This window comes from Aythya marila (assembly GCF_965140915.1).
Source record: "Aythya marila genome assembly, chromosome: 5".
NCBI classification, from domain to species: domain Eukaryota; kingdom Metazoa; phylum Chordata; class Aves; order Anseriformes; family Anatidae; genus Aythya; species Aythya marila.
Window position 1 is genome coordinate 60,322,932 of NC_139046.1, and position 26,012 is coordinate 60,348,943.

At 37.6% G+C, this 26,012-nt stretch overlaps 1 protein-coding gene across 4 annotated transcripts in view; it reads left to right on the plus strand.

The window, feature by feature from the left end:
• The window catches only part of SOX6 (SRY-box transcription factor 6), a 382,586-nt gene that overhangs the window by 40,959 nt on the left and 315,615 nt on the right, over positions 1-26,012 (plus strand). For all 4 annotated transcript variants that reach the window (XM_082762761.1, XM_082762760.1, XM_082762769.1 and 1 more), the window contains exon 2: positions 14,226-14,296. The gene's annotated coding sequence lies outside the window, so the exon portion shown is untranslated. The remainder of the gene's footprint in view (positions 1-14,225; positions 14,297-26,012) is intronic.

Sequence of the window (26,012 nt, forward strand, 5' to 3'; positions counted from 1 at the left end):
CACAGTAGTGAAGGCCAAAGCATATAGAAATGCATATATTTGTACACTGGGAGAACTTGGGAGATCTGTGCCATGCCCTGGTCCCATTTGGGTAGGCAGAAATAGGGCCAGCAAGATGTATCGATGTGTACATCTTGCCCTGTTTAAGTCCACCAGCTTCTCCTCACTTTCATTAGAGCAAAACTGTAGGAGCTGCCATGCACTGGGCTCACACCTAGCATATCCGCCATGCAAAACCTGTTTTCCAGAGCTGGCAACTCAGTGTGCTAGAACCATTTAGGTCTACTGCTGTCTGTTTTCATTGTTTGTACAGAGTTTGCAGCAAAAATGTGTCAAAACATATCACTTTATAAATGGCGAACTACTAGTTTTATTGGAAAAAGAAAAAAAAAAAAAGTGTTACATTTTTTTTTTTTTAAATGAGTTGGAGTTGGTTGAATGTTTTTAATGTAGACATAAGACCTAAATCTTTGTCTCATAGCAGATGAGACTCCGCTGTTCCTGTGAAGTTATTGTGTAATAAAACTGATGTAACGCATTAATGAATCTGCTCCATTGTGTCTGGCCTTTTCTAGATGCTGTGAAATTTAAACCAAAATACATGCATAAATTCCTCAGCCCAAAAGCACTGTCATCTTTCCCTGTGAAAGATTTTCTGTAGTTATAGCAAACGCTCAGGATTCTAAGGTGGGAGTTGAATCATTTCTCTTTTAATTTTTATACATTTTGATTCAATTATTCCTTTTGGTGATGTTGTAAATCATCACATTGTCATTGTTACATGTCACTGTGGTGGCACTAATTGAAATAAAAGCAACCCCCCGTTATGCTTTTGTAAGGTGATGTTAAACTGATTATCGTGTAAATATTTTCCTTCTTTTCACTTAATGGCAGAGAAGAAAGTCATGCTGATGCTCAAAAAACATCACAATATAATTAGATAGCAATATGCTATTTGTTATGGTATTGTTAGCCATGATAAAAATAAAGGAAAAAAAAACACACCACCAACAAACTGTGGGAAATAAACGAGCCATATTTGTTTGTTAGATTTCTGATGTTGGGAAATCTGCTCTGAGATTCTGTATAAAAATAAGGATGTAATGTGCAGTTTGTTTTTTGCCAACAGATGAGATATATACTCTTTGGAGTGTCACCCAATGAGAATGACACTCTGTGTAGTCAAATCTTTATTTTCTTGCTCATATATTACATTTAGTCTGTCTGACGGCCTGTCTTATAAGGATGAACGTGTTGCAATTCTTCATGTGCACCCAAATGACGGTTTCTAATTTCTCACTTTCATTAGTTTTGCTGCCATTTATTATTGTGCAGATAAATTTTGGTGTGATTACATATTTTCTCCATCTCTTCTTTATATCTTATTAATATAATTTCATTAGGCTTATTTCTTCAGAATGATTTTTGTTGAGCAACTAACCTTGCAAAGTTATTTGTAATGAAAGCTTGTTTAGTTTCTATTCCATTTTTAATATAACTTTCTTACTAATTTTATATATATTTCTTTCAGTTCTCTATGTCCACTGTTACCCAGTCTGTTATTCTGTCACTGGGCCACTTGAATTTATATTTGTGAAAATCCATGTCCTGGTTGGATCATTTTGATTTTAAGATCTCTGTTTTCTGTTTTATACAGTACTTGTGGAGCTTGAAATGTTCCTGTACCATATGGAGTGCAGGAGCTCGTTTGGTGTGGAACTTCTGTTTTCTGATGTTGTTGTTGTTTCACTTTTTGTTTTCTCCCACATATTTTCACTAATTGCAGATTCTGTTTGAATACTAACCAAACAGATACTATGTATGTTTAATAAGCAGAAGTCTTTCAGAGAAACAAGTTTTTTTTTTCCCCCTCAGGTTACTACATAAACTACATTCCTTGGAGAATAATAGTCCCATAGGTTTGCATCATTTTGTGTCCTTGAATATGGTATGTTTGTTTACAAGGGTCATTAAATGTCCTAATCTCAGAGTTCCCAAAGGTAATGGAAATATCTAGATTTGAGAATTATTAATCATCACTTCAAATAGGCTCTTTGCTTTTTATTTTCTTGCCCTCTGTACTGTCCTGAGAAGTCTTAGGGTAACATTGCTGCATGTATTTTTCACCTTTTGCCACAAATCTTACTGACAGAATTAGCAAAATAAGTTAATTAGAAGCAATCTGCAAAAGCAACTTGCTGATGCTCCTGGAATTATGTTCAGTGTTCTCACCATGTTTTCTTTCATGTGGATCTTAAAAGTCATGAGCCCAAAAGGAGCCTGGTGTCATTCAAGCATAGTCCATGTTCTCACCATATCTGCTTGCTTTTCAGACTTCCCTGCATTTATAGCTGTGATCGTATTATTACTGTATTTGTAGGCACTGTAAAAGAAATGTAGTGGTAGAGTCTGAGGCAAAATATTCTTGATATTGTCCTTCAGAGCATTGTTGTACAATGGAGTTGGTTCCTTTTACTTCTAACAGTTTAATTTCTGGTGGATCATTAGTTTAATTTCAAAGCCAGACATCTTAAAATAAATTGAGTCTCGGATGAAGGCAATTCGCTTTACCCTACCTATTAGATAATGGTCTGAATCATCGACATACAGAGAGAGCAAAGTAACGAAGCCACTAAGTGGTGTTTTGTCCTGCAAGTGAGGACATTGGTGGAGGTAGAGATGTTCCTTCTTTCTCTACTGGCAGAACTCACTAGGATGGAAGTCAGAGTGTGGTGTGTTGAAATTTCTTTTTGAGGCCATGCATTGGCAAGATGCAGTCTTGTCACTTATAAAATGAGTAAAGTGTCTACCAAATGCAAGTGCCAAGTCAAAATATGTTCTATATTTTGGTAATTGTGCAGAAAGAACACCAGATGGTTCTGATGATGAAACTCTTTGGGTGGGATCCCCAAGTTTTAATGGATGGCAAACTCAAAATGCTTAATTACTGGCCTCTTGAGCAGCACACTTTGTATTCAAGCGGACAAGGTATTTTCAGACACCGAAAAGAAAGAGCAATCTATTTCCTTACATAGAAATACAGAGCTTACATAAAAAAAGAGCTTCTTTGTAGGAATATCTGAAACTTAGAGTATTTGAGCCTAATTGAAAGGGTGCCAAATCATGTTTCCAAAGTGAAAAAAAAATATTATGAACAGTATTGTTTTTGTTTTAGTAGTTTCATATTTTCCAAGCATGCTCAACTTTCTACAGGGTGCTGTTAATGTATAACTCTGTTGTCCATCATTCTCTTGCAGTATGAATATTTTCTGCATTTGGGGTTTAAATGTATAGTGACGACAGTCTGAGATGGCTGAATAGTGGTTTGCTCTTTTAGACGATTTTCACATCAAAAGAATTTGGGCAGGCAACATTTAGAGAAAAGAGAAATTAAAAAATTAAATAGTAAGTCACAGAGACAGCACATTTTGTAACTCCCACCACATAACTTGCTCTCATAAAGTAAGTCCACGCAAGTTTGAAGCATTGATTGATTTGTTTCTGCAAAGTTAACATTGGACTTTTAATATATTCCAGCCAGACCCTAATAACAGCATACCAGTCATTTGTGTGCTATAATCACAGAGGACTTTGTATGTATTTGAATGAGGTGTTCTGTAATTTTTTTTCTTTCATTTGTGTGATGTATTTGCTAAATCCTAGTGATGTTAAAGAATCTTGGGTAGTATTTTCTTCCAGCCTTTACACAAGGACAGTATTACACTTGCCTGAAACTCTAGTAGTTATTGTCATAGAAATCAATGAAAGTTTTACTGTATTTTGTAGTGCAGTAATATGGTCAGTTTTTTGAAATACATCTTATATGAGGCATAGTTTAGACAAGGACAGCCATCATCCAACATCATCAAGTTCTGTGACTTCTGCAGGATTGGGCTGGTACAACTGTGGGAAAGAATCCAGTTTGTTAGGTCATGTAACCACAATGGAGATTTCTTTTCCTTCCTTTCCTTCCTTTCCTTCCTTTCCTTCCTTTCCTTCCTTTCCTTCCTTTCCTTCCTTTCCTTCCTTTCCTTCCTTTCCTTCCTTTCCTTCCTTTCCTTCCTTTCCTTCCTTTCCTTCCTTTCCTTCCTTTCCTTCCTTTCCTTCCTTTCCTTCCTTTCCTTCCTTTCCTTCCTTTCCTTCCTTTCCCTGTGAAATTTGAGTTTTATAAAATGTGAGAATCCTGCTTCATATGCAGAGATATAGCAGGGAACAAAACGGGGACCTAGGGACCTAGCTCTAGCAGGTCATGTTTTCAGACCCTCTTACTGTGTCTGTGGGAATGAGGTTTTAAAGATTGTTGGGACTTGCTACAGAGCACAGCTGTTTCTCCAGGTAGGGAGAAGTATCAAGAAAAGTATCATGCATGATTGATGGGAGACTGTCTTGTTGGCATTGAGCCACTTTGTACATTTTTTTATATAATTATCTCTTAATTCTTGTACATGCACTTAAGCAACTTGTGATTAGTTCATCTTAAAATCGGAGTCAGCATGCTTACAGAGAGGATTCATCTGACAGAGTAATGTATTTTTTTTTTATGCTTATGACTTTTAAAATGTTCTAATAGTATCTTTACTTTTTTCTCCAAAGATCTGCATGGCATAGACTGGGATTCAACTTTCCCTGATCTTACTGAGTAGAATCTTATTCCTAGATTTTTGAGAGGCGACTTGGGATTAAGGTGTTGCTTAATTGCACAAATTACTCCAGTACAGGGTGTCAGTATTAGAAGTGTGAGTTGCTCGATCTTCCTCTAAGATCTTCAAATTATGACTTGATTGTTTTACAAACTTTGATGGCCCTTTTGACAGAGGAAAATATCACTCAGCTATAGTAATCTTAAATATTTATTTTCTTGTACTGTACTTTAAAATTTTGCCTGGAAAAGCCGTATAGGTACCCAATATATTCTTCTGATATTAGTCATGTGTGTGTATGTCAGTATTTTCAAAACGCATATCCTCGTATAACTGCATACTCTTAAGATCCATTAGGGCTATATGTGTAGCACTGAGAACAATGTGGTCTTGAACATGGCTGCAGTACCACCTTAAAGGAATGAGTTGGAAGCGAAGTGAAGGATAAAGTTATTTGGAAGCAAGGAGTAGTTAGCAGTAAAATAATAATGAAGTTATAAATGTAATCATTAGAGCCATAACTAATATCTTAGTCTCTTAAATGAAGACATAACAGAATAAGGATTTAAAAACTTTTTCAAGTGAGAAAAAACTTTTATTAATAAGTTTTGAATTCTTGAGAGCGTAATTGACTAGAATTTAAAACCATTTTTCTCTTCTTGTTTTTCCCCAAAGTTTTCTTCTTATACACAAGTAGTTAATTCTGCACTGCATTCCAAAGGGTACATACGCCAGAAAAAGAGGGCAGGGTCACCTGGAAAAAGCGATATTTCTAGCTCAAAGAAGTGAAGTATGCCTACGTAGAGTATAATAGAAAAATCAGAAAAAAAATACAAAAAAAAAAAAAAAAGAAAAACCTACATACTTTATAGTTGCCTGGGAGTAGTTACAACTTGTGCTCTAATGATTTCTGATGGATGTTGCTGTAATGTTCATTCTAGTGTTTGTTAAAAAGAAAACGGAGAAAACAACACCCTAAAATTCCACAGAAATAGCTGCTTCATTTAGCACAAGGCAGAAAGATATCTGAAGTTCTTCCTAAAGAACTTTCTTTTTAAAGAAACTCAAGTTTTTTTCCCTATATATTTTTCTTTCCTCCTTCATTTTCTCTTGTTTAGTCAAATAGTGATAAGATCTTATAATGAGACATGTCAGGCTGATGAGTTAATTTGCTGAAACTTTTAGGTTTTCTATCCAGATTAATGCCATTTTTTTTGAGTGTGACTGCGTGTGTGTTTAAAATCAGTATTCCTCTTACATTTCTGAGATATCATATGCAAAGCACCTAGTAGCCACCCCTCTAGCCATCAGCTTTTCATTGCTGCCTGTCAGTATCATGCTGAGGACAGGTGCAGATAGCCTGAGGCTCATAGATATTGAGCAATGCTTGTAAGTGCCTGGAGATATGTTTTTATATGATTACCTAAGGAGGCTAGGAAATTATTGCCCAAATAATTTTCAGCCTGTGAAAAACAGAGCCCATCCCCCAAACCTGACTTTACAGTTGTAGTTCAGGACAACTTGTCCTAAAGTGCAGGGCACCTCTGGCTCCAAGATCAAGAGTTTACTAATATGTGATCTCTATATGCATTATAAAAAAAAACAAAAAACAGGCTAAGAACATATAACTGGTCTGTATAGACTGATATTTCTGTAGCACTTCAGCATTTTAACCTGCTTGACTGTTACCCCCAACTGGACTTAACATAAATTAGTGATAAGAGTGGTTGTATCATTTGACGGGCTGTATTGCCTACAAAGGTTGTTGTGCATGGGAAGATGCTTCAATTCTGCTTTTTAAAATATCTTGCAGAGGTAAATAGCACAGAAGAGAGAGAGAAAAAAAAAAAAAAAAAGGAAATCAAAATCTTTAGATGATAGGTAACAGGAACAAATATGATTTTAACAGTGGTATCATAGGTGAAATTCAGTAGAAACTAAGGCTTCATCTGGTTAAGTCTCCAAAGCTTGAATTCTTGTAAACTGAGCCTTACCACTGAAGGCAGATCTCTGTTTCAAGGTGTAATCTTTCCATACTCAAGCATGATTTTTTGCTTGCTTGATTTTTTTTTTTAAACCAACTAAGTAGTCCAGCTTTAGGAAGACTGAAGGGAGTCTAAGAAGTTTTTATTTTGAGGTAACATCAACTTGTTCATTTTTTTCACATGGGATTTCTTTGTCCAGTAGGTGAGAATTATTTGTCTTCAAGACAGATTATTGTAAAAAATCACAAATAGAAGGGTGCCTTGGGCAGAGGACAAAAGCATTTCTTTGCTGGTGTTACTCTGTGCTGCACACCTGGAGAATTGCCTTCTAACTATGTTGTAGCAAATGGCACATTTTTATTATAAGGATACAAAATATATTTGTCAGAAAAAAAAAAAAGCATGACTTTGAGTACAGCTGGCTTAGGTCCTGGTGTTTGGCTCACAACCTACTTGCCTTACATTTTGCTGAAGGTAAGGGTGCGTTGTTGCTTTGGTGTTGTGTATGTGTGTATCAGTTGTGACAGGCTGAATCTCCAGTTTTCAAGGGAATTTTCCCATCTGATTGCTACATGCTATGTTTGTGCTGGAATTTTAGATGATTAAATATGTACCCATGCACTATTATTTGCATTATTATTGATATCTCTAATATGTCAGTCATGTCAGCTGTTTTTACTATTTGTAGCTCTTGGAAATAATGATAAAATTGGGCTTTCCCAATTAACACTTGCCTGTGCCCACCCCCCAAATATCTCTTTGCTTGACGGCTTCAGTTTCCTGTTTAAGAGGTTTCTTGTTACTATTACAAGCTTTGTTATGCGTACCACACTATCCAAAATTGTGCCAAAGATCTTGAATCTGGTAAATGTAGCACGAGTACAATTTCATAGTGTTTGAGTCAAAGTCCAGCCTGCTGAAGACTTGTCCTAAACCCTGTTTGTATTGTGTTGTGTACCACAGCTTCATACCTGGAGCAGGAGTAGGCAAGGAACTGAAGCCTCCTTTATTATTTAACTGATCGCACATGTGCATAATTCTCTATGCTTTGTCTAGCAAGGAAGACACAGTCACAGAACTTTTTATTTTTGTTTCCAAAGAGAGAATTTATTTGCTTAGACAAAGTCACCGATTGAAGATATTAGTATATAAATGTGCCAGTAAAATGAATATCTACCTGTAAACATAGATAGTTGATTTGAAGTAGAGGCAAATCAATGAGATTCCATTCTTTTGTGTAATTGAATTTCAATTTAGCCCAATTCAGCTCTTGTGAAGTTCATTAAAAAGACTTAACTGCATGCTAAATACAGGTTAGAGTAACATTTTATACTATGTATACTGTCTTTTTCTGTCATACAGCTGAGTTGTAAGAATGTACCCTTTTTTTAGACAAAGTAAGACAATTCTTCAGTAAACTTTCTTTAAACATGGTTCTGAATATGAAATAGCAGGGAACCTGACAGTATATTTTGTAGTCAAAAGATAAAGTGAACTAAAACCTACTAAAGGTATTGTTAATTTTAATTCATTTTTTTTTTAAATTGAATTAAATTTCAAAATATGCCAGCGTGGTATGATAACAGCTCCTGGTGTACATTTTCTTCTCATATAATGCAATATTACACAATGATAATATTATATAATAAAGGAAAACATTGTTATTATTTTGTGTTAAAGTTGTATCCAGAAAACTCATTTGGGATTATATTACAGTAGTGCCCTGAGGCTCCGTTACTGTTGCAAGTCCCTGTAAGCACATATGAAGAGATTAAAAAGCTATCGTTCCAAACAGAGAAAGTACATTTGGGGCACAGAGAGAGAAAAGAGCAAAAATTTGCTTAATGTTACAATACAGGTCAATGCCAGAGCTGCAGTTACGGCTTTCACGTGTTTGATTTCCACGGCTGTCACAAATGTGAATCTCCAAAGGGTGACCCTGGGTGCTGTCTCAAAGCCATGTCCTCTGCACACTGATGACTCTAGGTGTAGAGAGTAACCTCCCAAGTGCAGTTCAAGTTTGCTGTAAAACTCTGGATTTGGTATGTCTTTCTAGCAGTCTCACACACTGGAAGTGTTTCTGGTAATACCAGTCACATTTCTCAGGGCTTGTAATGCTGTAACTTTTCATCCTGGGCTTAATTTGCCTTGTGTTACCTCAGTGCACAGATCTATACATACAAACACTACAGAAACATACCAGTTTTGAAAGCTTTCTCTGTTGTCATGAATTCAATCATATTGATTAGGAACGACCCTGCCTGCAGGTATTAAAATGGCATGTGGCTCACAAGAAGCTCAGAATTGGGTTTTGTGTCATAGCTACATCATGTGAGTGGCAGTGGGCTGGTGCAGGCACTGCCAGGAAATCCGAGTCCCTTGATGTGGCAGCAGGCAGCCAGCAGTGCTTCGCAGCCTACCCCAGGCCACTGTGGAGGCTTTTGCTGTCTCTAATCCATGAGTTATAACCGGAGTTCCTCCTCTCCCTTCAGCCTTCCAAGTAGTGTGGTATATGTCTTGTGGTTCTTATCTGCTTGAAAGTATGAGTGCAGAGCTTATCAGATCTGGAATGCTAGCCTCCTTCCTTGTATGTGAAAGGAGAAATACATATTTAGGTATTTCTTTCATCTGCGGAATGAATTAGACATTTTTGCTATTTTCAAGTATGATTTTAGTGGCATTTATAACAATGCATTGAAATTAGTTGTTGGACACGTATGGTGCTTTTTTTAATTCCTTTTTTAATCGTAACTCGATGCCAAGCTACAAAACGATAGAGCCAACAGACCTTGATTTTGTATTCTGTGCTCAGGCCCTGTAGTGACTGCATGCTTTATAGATACGCAGGCACACAGCAGAGAAATCTTCATGAGCTGCCTGGTGAAGACAGCGCACACTTCACAAATGCGTGTGCCTTGACAGAAGAGCCCATAAGGAGTGCTTGCAGCTAGTTGTATAATAGGATGCTGCAAGATCACGTGCCACTACCGGGTAATACCCTCCTGGGAGAGACAGTGGAACGACTGTCTTGTGAACCACACTGTGGGGTTTGGCAAAAGTGGCGGTGGGGTTCCTTTTTTTAAGAGGTAGTTTACAGAAGCACCATCTATTGTATGCGTATGTTGACACGCTTTTTGTAGGCAGATGTGAGGTTGCTCTAAACTGGAAGTCATGTAGTTTACGTAAGTGCTAACCATAGCTAAACTGGATTAGAGTGGGTTTGTGGCCAGTCGTCTCCCAGTGTGGGCAGTGAGCTCACATCTCCCTGCAGAGCTCTGCGGAGTTGCATCCTATTTTAGGTATTCCTTTGAGTCTCATTTCTGTAATAACAACATCATGGCTTCTGATACATAGAATAGTAGAGTATCGCTGTTATGGAAGGAAGAAGTAGTAGTTCCTTTTTATGAATAAGGGAATACGAAGTACAGAGAAACTCCTCTGCTGAAGGTTGTGCAGAAAATCTGTGGCAAAGAAGTGGCTGAGTCGAGAGGTCTGGAGATGAGTGTTTACCTCGTGTGCACCACGTTCTTCTTACCTCGCTATGATGCAACAAGTTTTAAAGTGACCAGTGGTGTAACAGGTGGTGTGCTCTGATTCCTCTTTTGATAGACCATTTGGCTGTGATCTCTGTTGCAGGGTGCAAAAATTGAAATGAGGATCATTGCAGACCATTATAAAATGAGAAGTAGTAGGTATACAGCCCCCTTTTCACTTTTTCCCATTGAAGAGAAATAACCAAAAAAAAAAAAAAAAAAAGGAATTCCCTTGTCTTCTGTAGAAAGTCTCATCTATAGTGGTTAATTACTGTGTTTACTTTCTTGTTTCAAAATGGTTGTGTATGAAGAATTTTCTGTGTGCCAGTAAACCATTCTTCAAGGAATCATCTTGAAACTGTGCCCTTTACCTCAATTAAGTAAAATTTTTAGAAATCGAACTCAAAGGATCTCATCATAATCAACCTTCTGCCCCTTCATTTCTATGATTGTGGCTTGCAGGTCATTAATGTTGTTTTGATTGTGGAATTTTGCACATTCAGGGTGTGAAATTGAGATGTGATTCAGGCCCTAAATGTATAACTTCATTTCCGTATTATTCCTTCTTCTCATTTCCCATCATACTATAATTCTGAAAATAGTTTTTTAACTGTTGTTGAACGGTACGTATTTTAGTCCTAGCAGCCCACAATGATAGGCCACATTCTCAAATGATATAACATGATGCCATGCTTTTTACTAAATAACTGCTTCCATTTTTTACTTGCCGGCTTCGTTCACTTTTGACTGTGCACAGAAAATACAGACTACCTGTAGAAGCTGTATCTTAGAAGAATCAGAAAATTTTAATGAAAGATTTTATAGAATGAACATTTTTTTTCTGCTGTTCAACGGTGGTAAAATCTTTTATTGTGCAAACTGAAATCTCTTGGAATTATTAGAGCTGACTGTTTAGGAGGATAGAAGACTATTTTATAAATTACTGCATAAATAAATAAATTCTGCTATTTGTGGAATTTTCTTTGGTTCATAACAGTTAGAGCACCCAAGATCCTGTGGTCACCTACTGATGTTCCTAAACTGTTTTATGTCTAGGGTTCTCTTGATCTCAATATGCATTTGCAAGACAAGCAAAAGGTGCCTGAAATCATTGCATAGGCTGTTCTTACAGCTTTGTTTTTCTCCTTTCATAGTGGGACTAGGAGATAAGGATGATAAGGATGCCAGAAACTTTCCAAACAAGCATCTAAAATAGCTGCGGAAATTGCAGGTACTGAGGATGTTTTGAGAGCATTCTGACTGCAAAATAGCTGAGGAAAGTTTCTGGTGAGACTTGTACCAATTGAATCAGCAGAATATTTTAAAGAAAACTTTGTTCTTGTATATATTTCTGCAGCAACTCTTTACTTGTGTAGTTGCTTGGAGCTCAGCTTCAGACATCAAAAGTGAATATAAAAGTGGTTTAAGCTAATAGAACAAGAGCTAGGCTTCCGAACGGGGTAGGTCTTTCTTCTCAACGTCAGTGGGAGCTGGCCTCCCAGACACCTTTAAAAGCATGGTGTGAGTCTTTTATTGATTGCAGGGACAGGTGCAAAAATCTACATGGCACAGCTGCTGACCTGTATAATAGGCATTGGTTTATCTTACTTATAGCATACATTTATATTTAATTACACAAGTTGTGTAGAATATAACTGATAGAAATTTTATGGTGTTAATGTTTGATGGACAGAGAGCTTTTTATATGAAAAAGGAAAGAGTTAGTTATTTAGTAAGTTAAAAACAAAAAAAGCACAAAATTGGAAATCTGAAATAAGAACTGAATGATACAAGGTTCATTCATAGAGTATAGAACTGCAGATATTAAAAAAAAAAAAAAAAAAAAGAAGAAAAAGTATTTCGTCTAATTAGGTCATGAGGGTTTGTGTGTGAATGTCTGTTTTAGCTATATTGTCTGTCTTTTGAGCCAGGAACTGTGCAAGGTAAAGTGAGTCAAGGTAGTAAAAAACAGGTGTCATTTTCCTCCCTATAAACCTTAAGTATCTCATACTTGAGTTTTCACTGTAAGTAACTGTTTCCAATCAATCAGTGTTTCCATAATTTTCCTTACATTCTGGTTGTGCTGGCAGAATACTCTTTTTACTGAACTCTTACTTGATTTCTTTTGAATGCGCTATACAAAATGCACTATTTTATTACGTTTACCAAGGAAATGTGGTTGAAAGAAAAGTCATTTTTGATAGTTCTGTATGATTTACTAAATACAACGGTCTAGCTCAGATGAGTCTATTTTGAGAAGAATGCTGTTTGGGGTTGGGTTTTTGTTTTCCCACCCTGACCAGCTGCATATTGGCTAAGTCCACAGCTGATTCCCAGTTCCTAGGTGTTATCTGAGCAAAAAGCCCTAATTTACTCACAGTCATCAGGCATGGTTAGCCCTGTGCTGTCTGTCGTATTCACGTTGTTGCTTTAAGAATCAGGGCTTCACGTACATAATATTCTGCCTTTTTTTTTTTTTTTTTTCTTAAACCAAGCTGAAGTTCTTCCTGATAGATTAACAGAACGCTACAGCTAAATTTTAAATTTTGTATATTTAACCTTTCCCCCTAATTGCTTGCCCAGAATAAAGGTTTGGTGCTTTGTTCCTAAATTCTCTACATGAGGTGGTGTGCATTAAAGTGTATTTATACTCTTTCAGATTAATTAACTGTGACCTTATGAACCACTGTCCTTGTTTAATTGGTGGCTCCAAAGCACACTAATGGCATAAATCAGCTGATAATGAGATTCAGGCTTGCTTTTAAAATATATAATAACACAGCATTGATACAGCAAATGAGATTTGTTGACTTTCTGTTGGTATTACAGGAGAGAAGACACAATTAAATGTGTACTTTTGGGATGGGGGAGGGCTTGGTTGGAATGAATAATATGCACTTCAGGGTGGGTGTATTAAATAAGGAGGATATTCTACATCAAGATAAGTTTGGTATTCTCTCCTTGTCTCTAGGCAATGCACAGTACTGGCTGGTGCACTTTAGGATACAGAAATGTTGTGGGAAGGTGTTTCTTAAAGATTACTGGAGGCTAACAAAAACGATGATTTCATCTTAAATATAGTTACATGTTTTTAAACTAAGCTTACACCCACTGTTTTATGAACTGCAAATTAATCAGATAGCTCCTGGAGAACAAAAAGGTTTTGACCTAAACTAGTTGCCCAGGCTCCATTACTATTTTCAGTTTAATGTTACCCATATCCATCCTCACATTTTGGAAGGAAAACAAGGGCTCTGCAACAAAGTTTCTTTGTTTTCCTAAGAACTAAAAATGTGCTGTATGTAGACCAAACAATAAAAATAAACTACTGAACTACCTTCTAATGCATGGGGGTTCTGGAGAGAGGAAACCATGGATATTTAGAGGCATAAAGTGAGTCATTGTGCTAGTTAAAGAATTTTATAAGGCAAGCTCTGTGGGTTTGAGTTGCATCTGTTACCTTTCCAGCTAGAACTGAGGGGTATGCAGGAAAAAGAATGTTGGATTTAATCATGCCTTATAGTGAACGCATTGTACTTAGACTCAGCTTCTAACCAGGATCTAGACCATAGGAGAACAAAATTGTCAGTCTGTCTTTTTGTATGAATTTTGCCTCAGAGGGGTTCCAGTTAAACATACCTAAACAGTAACAATTTAAACCACTTGAGCTGCAAAATGCTGCTAACAAAATACTTTTTAAAAGTAATGAATGTTCTGTAACATGTAAAACAACAACAAAAAACACCAACCAACCAAAAAAAAAGCCTCAAAGCTATTTTCCTTATTAAAAGATAACCATGCTTGCATTTATGACAGTTTGTAGAAGCTGTAATGGACTGGTTGCTATGGTGTGAGATGTAGAACAATGAAATAATTGTTTCTCTTGGTATTGGCTTCCTGGAAACAAATTCTGTGTAAATTACTTGGCTGAAATAGTGACAACAGTCTTGTGTACTGCTTTATTTAGTTCATAGTTAAAAATCACAACTATTCAATAGTAATAAAAAAGTAAAATTTATCAGTTCTCTGCTTTCTTTTAACTTCTTTTTTTCCATTTAATTTTTCAGGTCAGTTTCATGAATTCAAAAGCAACTTACCAGTGATTTCTGGGAGCTGGGGCTGATTTTTTTGCGTATTTGTAAGTATTTATTGATTAATTTTCCTATTGTGTGTGTCTTTATAATACTGTTTTCATGCAAAGGGTGGAAACTATTTTAAAATGCCATCGTAATATCAGAAATTTAGATTCTTCATTCATTAATAACATACCCAGCTACTTACACACTTTTTGTAGTTTTTTGCTACCAACTTAATTCAGCTGTTCGCAGGGGCTTACAGATACTTAAATTAACAGTGCATATTCCTGTTTGTCTTTTTTTTTTTTTTATGATGATAACGAGAGAACAGTGTTGCTTACAGCAACACATTAGTTATGACTGTTGCTTACAGTGTCAGTGCATCTTCCTGTTGTGATTAAAATTGTTTCTGGTAGTGAATTGGGGCAGTGATTCAAGACTGACAGGACTTTTAGAGGAAATATTACATGGGTTAATGGAGGAACTGCTAGGACAACCAGTATCTGTTGAACTGGGAATGTATCTGTATTTACCCTGGAGAAAGCTGACCTTTATGATTGCAGCAAAATGACTGAGAGTGTAGTCATTTAGGCCATGGCCCAAGAATATGTTTCAGCATATGCCCAAGTTCAAACAGAACAAACGGGACTAGGCCTCTACATAAATGCTTTGAGAAAGGGAAGGTTAGAGGAGAGGATGTGGGAGTAAGACACTTATTTACACAACGAATAGAAAGCTTTCAGAATTGCTGTTTTGGATAGTCTTCAGCTTCAGTCAAGTATAATAAGGAAAATCTAATGGGACTTAGACTTGGCATGATATAAATTATTGCAATACCTCTTGTATGATGTAGTATAAATGAAACCAATCTATGCAGCCTGTTCTCTTAAGTCACAAATATAGTTTATGAATAAATATTTATTCAATCATTTGTGGAAAAAGATGTTCACAGAACTACATTCATCAGGGAAAAATATGGCTGTTTCTCCTCTCAATATGGAAATGCATTCAATTTGTACTAACCCTTCCTCTTTACAAATGTTCATTTTCATACATGGTTTTGCTATTATATTTGCAGTTTCCTTCACTTACAGGTCAGTAGACATCTGCATCTTTTTAATGAATGTTGTCAGTCGTATTTAAAGAAAATATTGTTATCAAATAAAATGAACAAATTTTAAAAAAGTATTACCTTTGAAAAGCTATTTTGAGATGGCAGTGTAAGGTTATGGGGTGATTACTGAATCAATAGTGAGGCGTTTGCTGTAACTTTTCCACGCTTTGCCACTTCATGTTTTCTTCAAGTTATCACTTCAGTTTTCTGTGCCTCATTTTTTCTCATCTATAAATAGAAGCAGTAATATATCAGTCAATACAAATAATACCTATTTATACCTCAGTATTGAGTGTGCTTTCTTGTCAAAGCAGTGGAATAAATACTATTGTAGATTCACAGTGAATGTCATTGTGTGTACCAAGCTAATTGGATGAGAAGTTGTAAGTATTGTTTAATACATGTGGTAGAATAAACTTATGAAGTGCTTTAGTAATTGTATTATAGAAACCAGAATATCCCAAGTTGTAAGGGACCCACAAAGATCATCAAGTCCAACTCCTGGCTTCACACAATCACCCAAAAATCAGATCACGCGTCTGAGAGCTTTTGTCCAATCTCTTCTTGAGCTCTGGCAGGCTCAGTGCTGTGACCACGTCCCTGGGCAGCCTGCCCCAGTGCCCGACCACCCTCTGGGTGCAGACCATTTTCCTAACCCCCAGCCTGACCCTCCCCTGTCCCAGCTCCATGCCATTCCCTCGGGTCCTGTTGCTGTCCCCAGAGAGCAGAGCTCAGCGCCTGCCCCTCCGCTCCCCTTGTGAGGAAGCTGCAGGCCACCATGAGGCCTCCCCTCAGTCTGGTCTTCTCTGGGCTAAGCAATCTGAGTGACCTCAGCTGCTCCTCATATGTCTTCCACTCTAAACCCTTCACCATCTTTGACCCACCATCCAAAGGAGGATTTCACCCTCCTTTGGATGCACACTAATAGTTTTCTATGGACTTGTGATCTGAGTCTAGCCTGTCTTGGTTAACAGTGGCAATGTTCTCTGGTGAGAACAGGACAAAAATTGACATAAAATGTACTTTGAAAACAATGTTTGTGTTTAGGTTAACCAAATATGTAGTTAAACTATGATGCAAAATATGGACTATTGTTATCACACAACTGTACACTGGCTTTTGCAGAAAAAAAGTTAATACAGTTAAGGCACCTTACATATCGTGACCATTAGAGCTGGAACACAGTTCAGCAGGCTTACCAGAGAGGACAAGTAAATGACTGTACAAAATGACTATGAAATGAACTACAGTCTAGTCCTTTATAGGTATTCTCTGCAAATTAGAACAGAATCATATTAACAGGAATATCTGGAGAAGCTAATACTACAGCTGACTGATTGTGTTCTTTGATTAAAAGTTTTATTTTGGTATTTAGCACTGTATATCTGGGAACATACACATCCTACATTCACATAAGTTGAAAATAAAATGTAGGATGTACAACTAAGTGATACAGCCCAGTGTCTCCTCACATAATGAAAACAGGATTGAAGTATACATTCTACATTAATAAAGGTTTAGATCTTCTTAAATCGTGTATATTGTACCTCTCCAAAGTGGAAAATATTCTTTACGTAATATACATCAGTTCAGCAGATACAGACTCGTAGTATTCAGCAACAGGAGTAAGTATAGTGTCATAAATTTTCACTGTGCTCTGTAGACTAGTAGGGCATGCTGTTATTTCAAGTTTCTTTCAATTTAAAGGCTTGATTTCTGCAAATACTTATTCATGTGAGGCGACTCTGGAAGCTGAGGAGAACAGGATCAGAACTTGAGGACGAACAAAAAGGCCCTAAGGAGATGATAAGATGGGAGCTTTGGGGGTTGGTGTGGAAGACAAAAGGTTTGCATATATAAAGAGTTTTGAGAAGATTCAATTTAAAGCAGCACTTTAAAAATGCTAATGAGAAGTGTATACCATTTTCAATGTTGCACTGTAGAACTTGGGTGTGTTTTTGCAGTGTATTTATTTGATCTATACTCCAAAGGGAAGGAGTGTAAGTTGACACTAGGAAGATTGATTTTCGAAACTTCGTATTTTTTATAAAGGAATACAGCAAGATCAGCAAAATAGTGCTATAGGTCTATACCAAAGCTATTTCAACCAGGGGCTATAATAACTTTTTCCTCAAATTTTTGAAAGTTTTGTCATAAATGCATTCTGCTGTAACATGTAATTACTTGGATCATCCAGTTCAGACAACTTTTTTTGTTGTCATATTTGGCTACTTTTGTTCAGGAGAAAACAGGATTGATGATTCATACAAAAGTAAATTTCATGGAAAATGTGACATTTGTGCTTTTGTGTTATGCCCACAGAGTAATTGTCCTAACTGAAGGTTACTTTTTTCAAGAATGTGGGTTTAATTTATTTAACTGTCCTTCTGAAGTAGGTTTGTCCAGTAGTAAACTGCAATGGTTATTTAAAGTTACAGAAGGTAAAATAAATATCCTCTAATAACTGCATGTAAAATGAAGTCTACTTGTAGATCAGCAGTTGTACATGTATGTACCTCTTTATTAGCAGTTCAGTTTGTGTGCAAATATTTTATTGTGACTTGTGTGAAAAGTGAAAACAGTGACAAAGCGGGGGAAAAACTCTGAAATGAATTGTGGTAAAGCCCATAAAACTTCAGTGTCTTGCTAGAACTGCTCTTCAATGAAAAGCCTGCGTTGAAAATATGGTGAAAATAATATCATTGGATTTGGAACTAAAATCAAATCACTTTAAAAACAAACAGCAGCATTTTTTGGAAAGGTTTAACAACAAAAATAGAAACGCTTAAGGGGCATGCACAAGCACACACATCATAACATAAAAAAGCTGGTGGTGTAAGTAGGTAAACAATCTTTTCAAGCACTTCATCTGATAGCACGTGGTCAGAAGGTACTTTTTGATTCAAACTCAGTACTTAATGTTTTTCCTCAATTTTATTTTTAAGGCAATTTTTATGGTTGGTTTACTTGGAATGGTTCTATTTAAAACTTAGGGACTGTGTTCAGTTACAGCATGGAGCATCTGACCAAATAGAGTCGTGCTTTGTTTTTGTAACAGTTTAGATAAGGATAAAAATAATAATAAAAAAAGCCTACTAATTTGTGACTATTTACATGATAAAGTGAAAGAAGGCATAGCTTATTTGGGGCAAATGAAGGGGTGTGGCTTTGGCACTATTTAGCTTTACAGGTTTAATTGGTAATATCTGATGTTATTCTGAAGTCCAGTTTATTTGGGAGAATACTGTGTCTATACTTGCTGGCTGAGCAATATGGTGGACTCAATTTTTCTCTTCTTAATATCTAGTTGTTCATTTTGGTCAAGGAGGTGTGTATCAGAGTATCACCTCTTTATGGACAGAACTCATTCAAAATTCCTATTAAGGAAACAAAGTGGTGCCTTGCTGGAAGCTCTCTTTGCTGCAACGTCCAGAGGTGCTCTGTCTCAGTGTGCTGGTGGAGGTACCAGAGGTCTTTTTCCTCTTCTGTCTGCTTTCCAGCTAATGTTTGTGACATAACAATGTAAAATGATGTGGTCATACCATGAAGTAGCCTCTCAGCAATTTGAAGCTTTGTTTTCCTGGGATTATTTTACAAATGGCGAATATAAAATCTGCTATAGTGGGAAACTATCTTACTGATTTTATGCAATGCCTACAGTACAGCAGCACACAAATTTTCTAATATACAAAGTTCCAGTATATAACATAAGGTATAAATAAATACAAAAGCAAGACAACTGCATTGAAGATTTTTCTAGTCTGAAAAAGCTTCTGTATAAAATACACGTTTTAGACATTTTAAAGAGATAGTCAGTTGTGTAGAAACAAAATGGAAAGGAGAAGGACACTTCTTTACATTTGAGTAATGCTGTCTGCCTGGATGCCCAAGCACATTTGCCAGTGTGGGTCAAATGGGAGCATACTTGCATCCTTCCAATGCTATGTAGTTTCACCTGAAGAGCAGAAGGTGTAAGAAAAAAGGACTGAAGGACAGAGGTGACTGGAATAAACTTCTCATTTTTTGTGAGAACAGGACAGAAGTCCAAGCAAAACTACCACAAATTTTATTTTGTTTTCAGTTTCTAAGACTCTCATGCCCCTCCCACCTTTGCTTCTAGATGGGATGTCTCATGGACTCCCTGTATGTTTTTTTCCAAAGCTGTGTGGTTGTGGTAGGTCATCCAGGGACTTCTCTTAGTGGAAGGAGTGCCTGATACATGGCAGCACGTTCCTATCTGAGTTCCCATTTACCTTCTAAGTGCAGCAGATGTTATTTTGGCTGTTGCTTTATTGACTGGACAGACTGTTTCTTTGTAGTAAGTAAAAAAAAAAAAAAAAAAAAAAAAGAATAGGTATACAATATGCTCATGTTGTGGAAGCAATATGCATTGTATTCAATTTAGCCAGATTTTCTTATAATAAGCAAATAGCATACCCAGACTACTATTTTGATTTTTAACATAGAACAGAAACTTTGTTCAGTTTCTTACAAATAATGGAATGCATGCACAAGAGAAAACATACAACATAACAATTTGCATTCACATAAATCCAAAGGGTTTATCGTGCTGTCATGCTTATCAGAGCCTTTAGAACTGCTAAAATAAGGACACCACTGAGGGGGCGAGAGCCATCCAACCAGCTTCTGACGTACTGCACAGGGATGTGTGGTCTTTGCCTACTTTTTGATTAAGTTTAACCATTTAAAGAAGCTGCTGCTGGAAATGCAGCATTGTCATGCTTTGAATGTGAGGATCTCCTCGTTCCTTTGCTGCTCCATACGTGTGCTGCATGAGATACATCTGCCGTCTAAAAAAACCTTTGCAAAATCACTAAGCAAAAAATGGAAATCCTCATCTAAACACATCTATTTTTGCAAGAATGTAATATGCCATTCAAGTTGCATGCAATCTAGAGTGAGAGGAATCTGTTAGGAAATATTTGTGCTAACAAGCTGAAATAAGAACATAGAAGCTAAGTATTTGTACAAGTCCATACCTGGACAGAGTCCTAGAGGTTTTCTGCAAGTGATTGGCGTTTACAGAATATTATTGGAAGAAATGATAGTTTGTCAGAAAACCAAAGCCTTAGGTCACTTAACAGTTAGATCTTAGAAAACCTGTAAAGAAAACTTTGTTCCAGCCACACTGAGTGGTAAATTATACAGGGTATTTCTTATTCTTCGTAAATGACACAAAGGATTTCTTATTCTGTGGTGTGGATGGGGAATGCTAACAGTTGATGTGAGCATTAACTTTTTGAATCGTATTACTTAAAAGGGTAGGGGTTATAAAGTGCCCACAGACAGCTTCATTTTCTCGCTGTCTTCCTAATGCACACATACCAATGGCTGTTTGATTCATTTATTGACATAAAACAGAATTGCTTAGAACTAACCACTCATTCATCATAATCACAGTTACAGGAGGGTGTGGGGTAAGAGGTTAACTGCTTGCTAGATATACCAAAACCTGACTTGATAGAAATCTGATAATGGGCTGTTGAAGGTAAAATGTAAGTGTTAATAGCTAAATAATAAAAAAAGAAAAAGATATAGACTATATTGTAAAACACTCACATTTCTAAAGTTAATTAAAAAGAGCTGATCAAAGTGAAACCCCTTTAAAAATGTTACTTTAAGATATTAAAGATAAGATAGAGCACAAAGGTCAATTTTAAAAATCAGTGCATTTTTTAAATTCATTTTCCACGAAATGGGTAGGCTTCTTGACAGCACTTTAATTAATAATGAAAATATAAATAATGTGAAAAACTTCATTTTTACCTTAGTAGTAAATCTCTGTTCATGCACAGAGATGATGAACTAATATTTGGGGTATCTAAATTAACAAGGCATTTGACAAAATCAATTTGAACTAACTGGGGACAGCTTGCTGTTCTTAATATGTCCGATGGATTCGGTACTCTGCATCATAAAATATTCAAAGACTACACTTAATTGTGTAAATACCATATTATCTTTATGGGTTTATTAGAGATTACAGTATAATCTTGGCTCTGAAAGTTAGTCTGAAGGATGCTCCCTGAAGGAGCCAAGAAGCCCCAGGGAGTAATTAATCCAATTCCCCAGTGCTAAAACAAAGCAGGTTATGTGGTGGTTTTATTTTTTTGAAGTTTCACCTCTCCTGCCTTCACTGATGAAACAGTTCACAAAGTCTAAGACTTCATTCAAAGTTCTTATTTTTGTATTAAAATAAAAGTGTGATCTAGAAAAGGAAATGACTTCTGTCTGGAAATTGGCAGGAATTAAGGTGTGACTGAAACACATGGTCCTGTATAAAGACCTGAAGTACTGTAGGGCACCAGAAGGAAAACAAATGCCTAGCTAGTAAACTGGCCATGTAATTGGAATTCTTACTGCTTTACTATCTATTTTCTCTGAAATGCTTTAGTATTCAATACTTTTCTGTTTGAGAACTGCCTGGTCTCAAACAGAAGTGGGAGGGCACTTCTTTACTGTGAGGGAGACAGAGCACTGCAACATGTTGCCCAGAGAGATTGTGGAGTCTAACAGCGTGACCAGCAGGGCTAGGGAGGTGATCGTCCCCCTGTACTCAGCTCTGGTGAGGCCGCACCTCGAGTACTGTGTTCAGTTTTGGGCCCCTCGCTACAAGAAGGACCTCGAGGTGCTTGAGCGGGTGCAGAGAAGGGCGACGAAGCTGGTGAGGGGCCTGGAGAACAAGTCCTACGAGGAGCGGCTGAGGGAGCTGGGCTTGTTCAGCCTGGAGAAGAGGAGGCTCAGGGGCGACCTTATCGCTCTCTATGGGTACCTCAAGGGAGGCTGTAGCGAGGTGGGGGTTGGTCTGTTCTCCCACGTGCCTGGTGACAGGACGAGGGGGAATGGGCTTAAGTTGCGCCAGGGGAGTTTTAGGTTAGATGTTAGGAAGAACTTCTTTACTGAAAGGGTTGTGAGGCACTGGAGCAGGCTGCCCAGGGAAGTGGTGGAGTCACCATCCCTGGAAGTCTTCAAAAGACGTTTAGATGTAGAGCTTAGGGATATGGTTTAGTGGGGACTGTTAGCGTTAGGTCAGAGGTTGGACTCGATGATCTTGAGGTCTCTTCCAACCTAGAAATTCTGTGATTCTGTGATTCTGTCTCCTTCTCAAAACCCATCTGGATGCCCTGCTCGGCAGCAGGGTTGGACTAGATGCTCTTCAGAGGTCCCTTCCAAACTTGGCCATTCTGTGATTCTGTGGCCAGTGACTGAACCCATCATTTATTTCCCTAGTAGCACTGAACTACAGTTAGATTTGCTGAAGTGATCAGAGTAAAGTGCAGGAATTTGGAACCTAAATTCTTAGCATTATGAAAGTGAAGTAAAAATTTAATTCCCAGAAAAAATCATTGCTAACCATCTAAAACTTGAGAGGCATTCTTACAGCAGGCACAAGGGATTGGAGATGTGCTTAAGTTGGAGTGTGTGGTAGCACTCCTTGCTCCTATTTCAGCAAAATAATTTTATGAACATCGTGTCAGGCTCGTGATTAGCCAATCCATCAGTGGAAAGCTGGCAGCCCTTTACATTTCAGAGACAAAGAAAAATTCCAGAATGTACCTGGTATATTAAACAATTCTGTGAAGTTCATTGAACTCGTTTTTATTTCTCCTGTATTTCAGAGATATTATTTAGAATTGAGCATGCTATCTTAATAGAACATGCACTATTGATTTATTTAAAGATATAATATTTTCTGTCTTCTTTTTATGTCTTTGGGGGCTGTTTGTACTATTGGCATTTTATTTCATTGTTCCATTTTTACCAAGTGATTACAGTTTGTATAAAATCCAGCAGCAAAAATAAAAAGCTGAAATTATTCTTTCTAAAATGCAATGTTCTGTATTTGTCAACACTAGGTTTCATGTTGCTCTGCTGCTTCTTAACCCAGTATTTTTAAAGTATGACTAGAAAGTCTTAATTTTATGGAACATTTCCTTCTTCAAATCATGATGCAGATTTTAACATAAATTTTGGAAAAGCCATTTCCCCTACAACTGTGTTGAACTCCCCCCACACCCCATATCCGCTAAAGAACAGTTATATATGAGAGCTCGTTTATCCTATATTGCTTGGGCAAGTTTTTATCGTTGTGAGGTTATTGGCCTTCTTTCATTGCTTATATATTAAGGTAACATCCCACCCAAGCAAGTAGTCCTTAAACGTCCTCGCTAATTTCATTAAAGCCTGACAGTATATCCATATTTGTAAGAAGTATGAGCAGGCCAGAAGGAAATCTGTTGCCCAGGGTTTTCTTTGCTAAGAATGGAACCATATTCGCTTGCCTCTACAATACTAGGTATTGGTTGCTGCCCACTCCAGGATTCATCAGATCCAGTATGGGAACCTAGTTTGTGAAATATGGTCAAGGAATGAACAAACTGCATATCACAGAGTCATCTAGGTTGGAAGAGACCTCCAAGATTACCCAGTCCAACCTCTGACTTAACACTAACAGTCCCCACTAAACCATATCCCTAAGCTCCACATCTAGACGTCTTTTAAAGACTTCCAGGGATGGTGACTCCACCACTTCCCTGGGCAGCCTGTTCCAATGCCTAACAACCCTTTCGGTAAAGAAGTTCTTCCTAACATCCAACCTAAAACTCCCCTGGCACAACTTAAGCCCATTCCCCCTCGTCCTGTCGCTAGGCATGTGGGAGAACAGACCAACCCCCACCTCGCTACAGCCTCCTTTAAGGTATCTGTAAAGAGCAATAAGGTCGCCCCTGAGCCTCCTCTTCTCCACGTTGAACAACCCCAGCTCCCTCAGCCGCTCCTCGTAGGACTTGTTCTCCAGGCCCCTCACCAGCTTCGTCGCCTTTCTCTGCACCCGCTCAAGCACCTCCATGTCCTTCTTGTAGCGAGGGGCCCAAAACTGAACACAGTACTCGAGGTGCGGCCTCACCAGAGCTGAGTACAGGGGGACGATCACCTCCCTAGCCCTGCTGGTCACACTGTTTCTGATACAAGCCAGGATGCCGTTGGCCTTCTTGGCCACCTGAGCACACTGCTGGCTCATATTCAGCCGACTATCCACCATCACTCCCAGGTCCTTCTGACCCTTCATAGCCCCAGCCCTAGACAATCATAGCTATGACGTGACTATTATTACCACATCTGTCTATAACTTTTCTGTAATTTATTTACTTGCTTATTAATCTCTTGTTTATAAAGATTTTTTTAATGAACTTCAGCATAACTTCTAGAGAACTATAAGGGGAACGCAACAGTGTTCATTCTGTTACCCCCTTTTGCTGTATTTGTTAAAACAGCTGCAGGACGTGTGTAATCTTCCTCTAGATTTCTAGAGTTGTATGTTAGGTAACATATACATCCTTTTCATAGGCCAATTTACTGGAATAGTTACACAGTTGTTGAAACAAATGATCATGATAATTTATTCTTTTCCATTCATTTTTTTTTTTAGACTGAATTTATACATTCTGATTACCACAGGTTCCGTTATAGATTTGTTTCTGACTGCGGTATTCAGCAGGTTTTTTTTTTTTTTTTTTTTTTTTTTTTTTTTTTTTTTAAGGCTATATGGATTCTTGTAGGTTATGCCAGGAATATGGCAGCCTCTGTTTTCCTCTTTTCCCTTTCCCTGTCTGGTAACTTGTTTCTGGGTGTCAATGAACTCCTTCATTCCCCCAAAACAGCCTTCCCCTTGAGATAGCTGTTTTTTTATGGTTTTTGCCTCACCCACCCACCCACCTGCCATTAACTATTTGGTTACCACTCAAGTACTTCATCATCGAGATTCAAACCTCATTGTCCTGTGGCCATTGTTGCTTAGCAGAACACCCATGCTTGCTTCCTACACAAACACACACAAATAAATTAATAACTGAGTGGAACTCCTCCTCCTCTATGCTCCAGAAGGAGCTGCTCCAAAAAGAAGCCATTTATAGTATCAATAAGCTGCTTCTCCAAACCATGTACAGATGTGTTATTCAACCAGTTAATATTGGGGTAGTTAAAATCACCCATTATTATTTTTCTGGCAGATTTTGCCACTTCATTAATATCTTTCAACATACTGAGTTGCTTGGCTGTTCCTTCTTTTACATGGCTTATATCATATCATGCCATCACAGCATATTCTGTAGTTTCGAGTTAATTGCCCAATTAACAGTGGTATTCATGAAGTGCTAGGAAAATTCCACAACTAATGATTTGGACAATTTCAAAATAGGTTGGTATTTCATAGTTTAAAATGTCAAACATGCCAATAGCTGCAAGCGTAAGACCGTGCAGGCTTAGAACCCAATAGCTTAAAAATTCTGTATTGCAAAAATCATAATCCAGCCCTCAGAAATGTGTTTCCCAGCCCCCAGTGTTTCCACGTAGGGAAGTTCTGTGCTACCCTAATTTCTCCTTAGGCTGGTGAGGTGGGAGCAGGAAGCAGGGCCTCCTTAGCTTCTCAGTATTTTGTGGAGATGGGGAATAAAAATCATCTGGCAGTGGTGAATGCACCCTCACCCCAGCCTGGCCACAGAGGATGTGCGTGGTAGCATTGGGAACACTGCTGTATCAGTGGAATAAGCTGTATGTGCTTATAGGAATCTGGAAACTGGGGATGTGAGTGGCTGGAAGGTTGCAAGATTTGCTAGAGGACTTTGTACTTTTCTTTCCCACTGCCT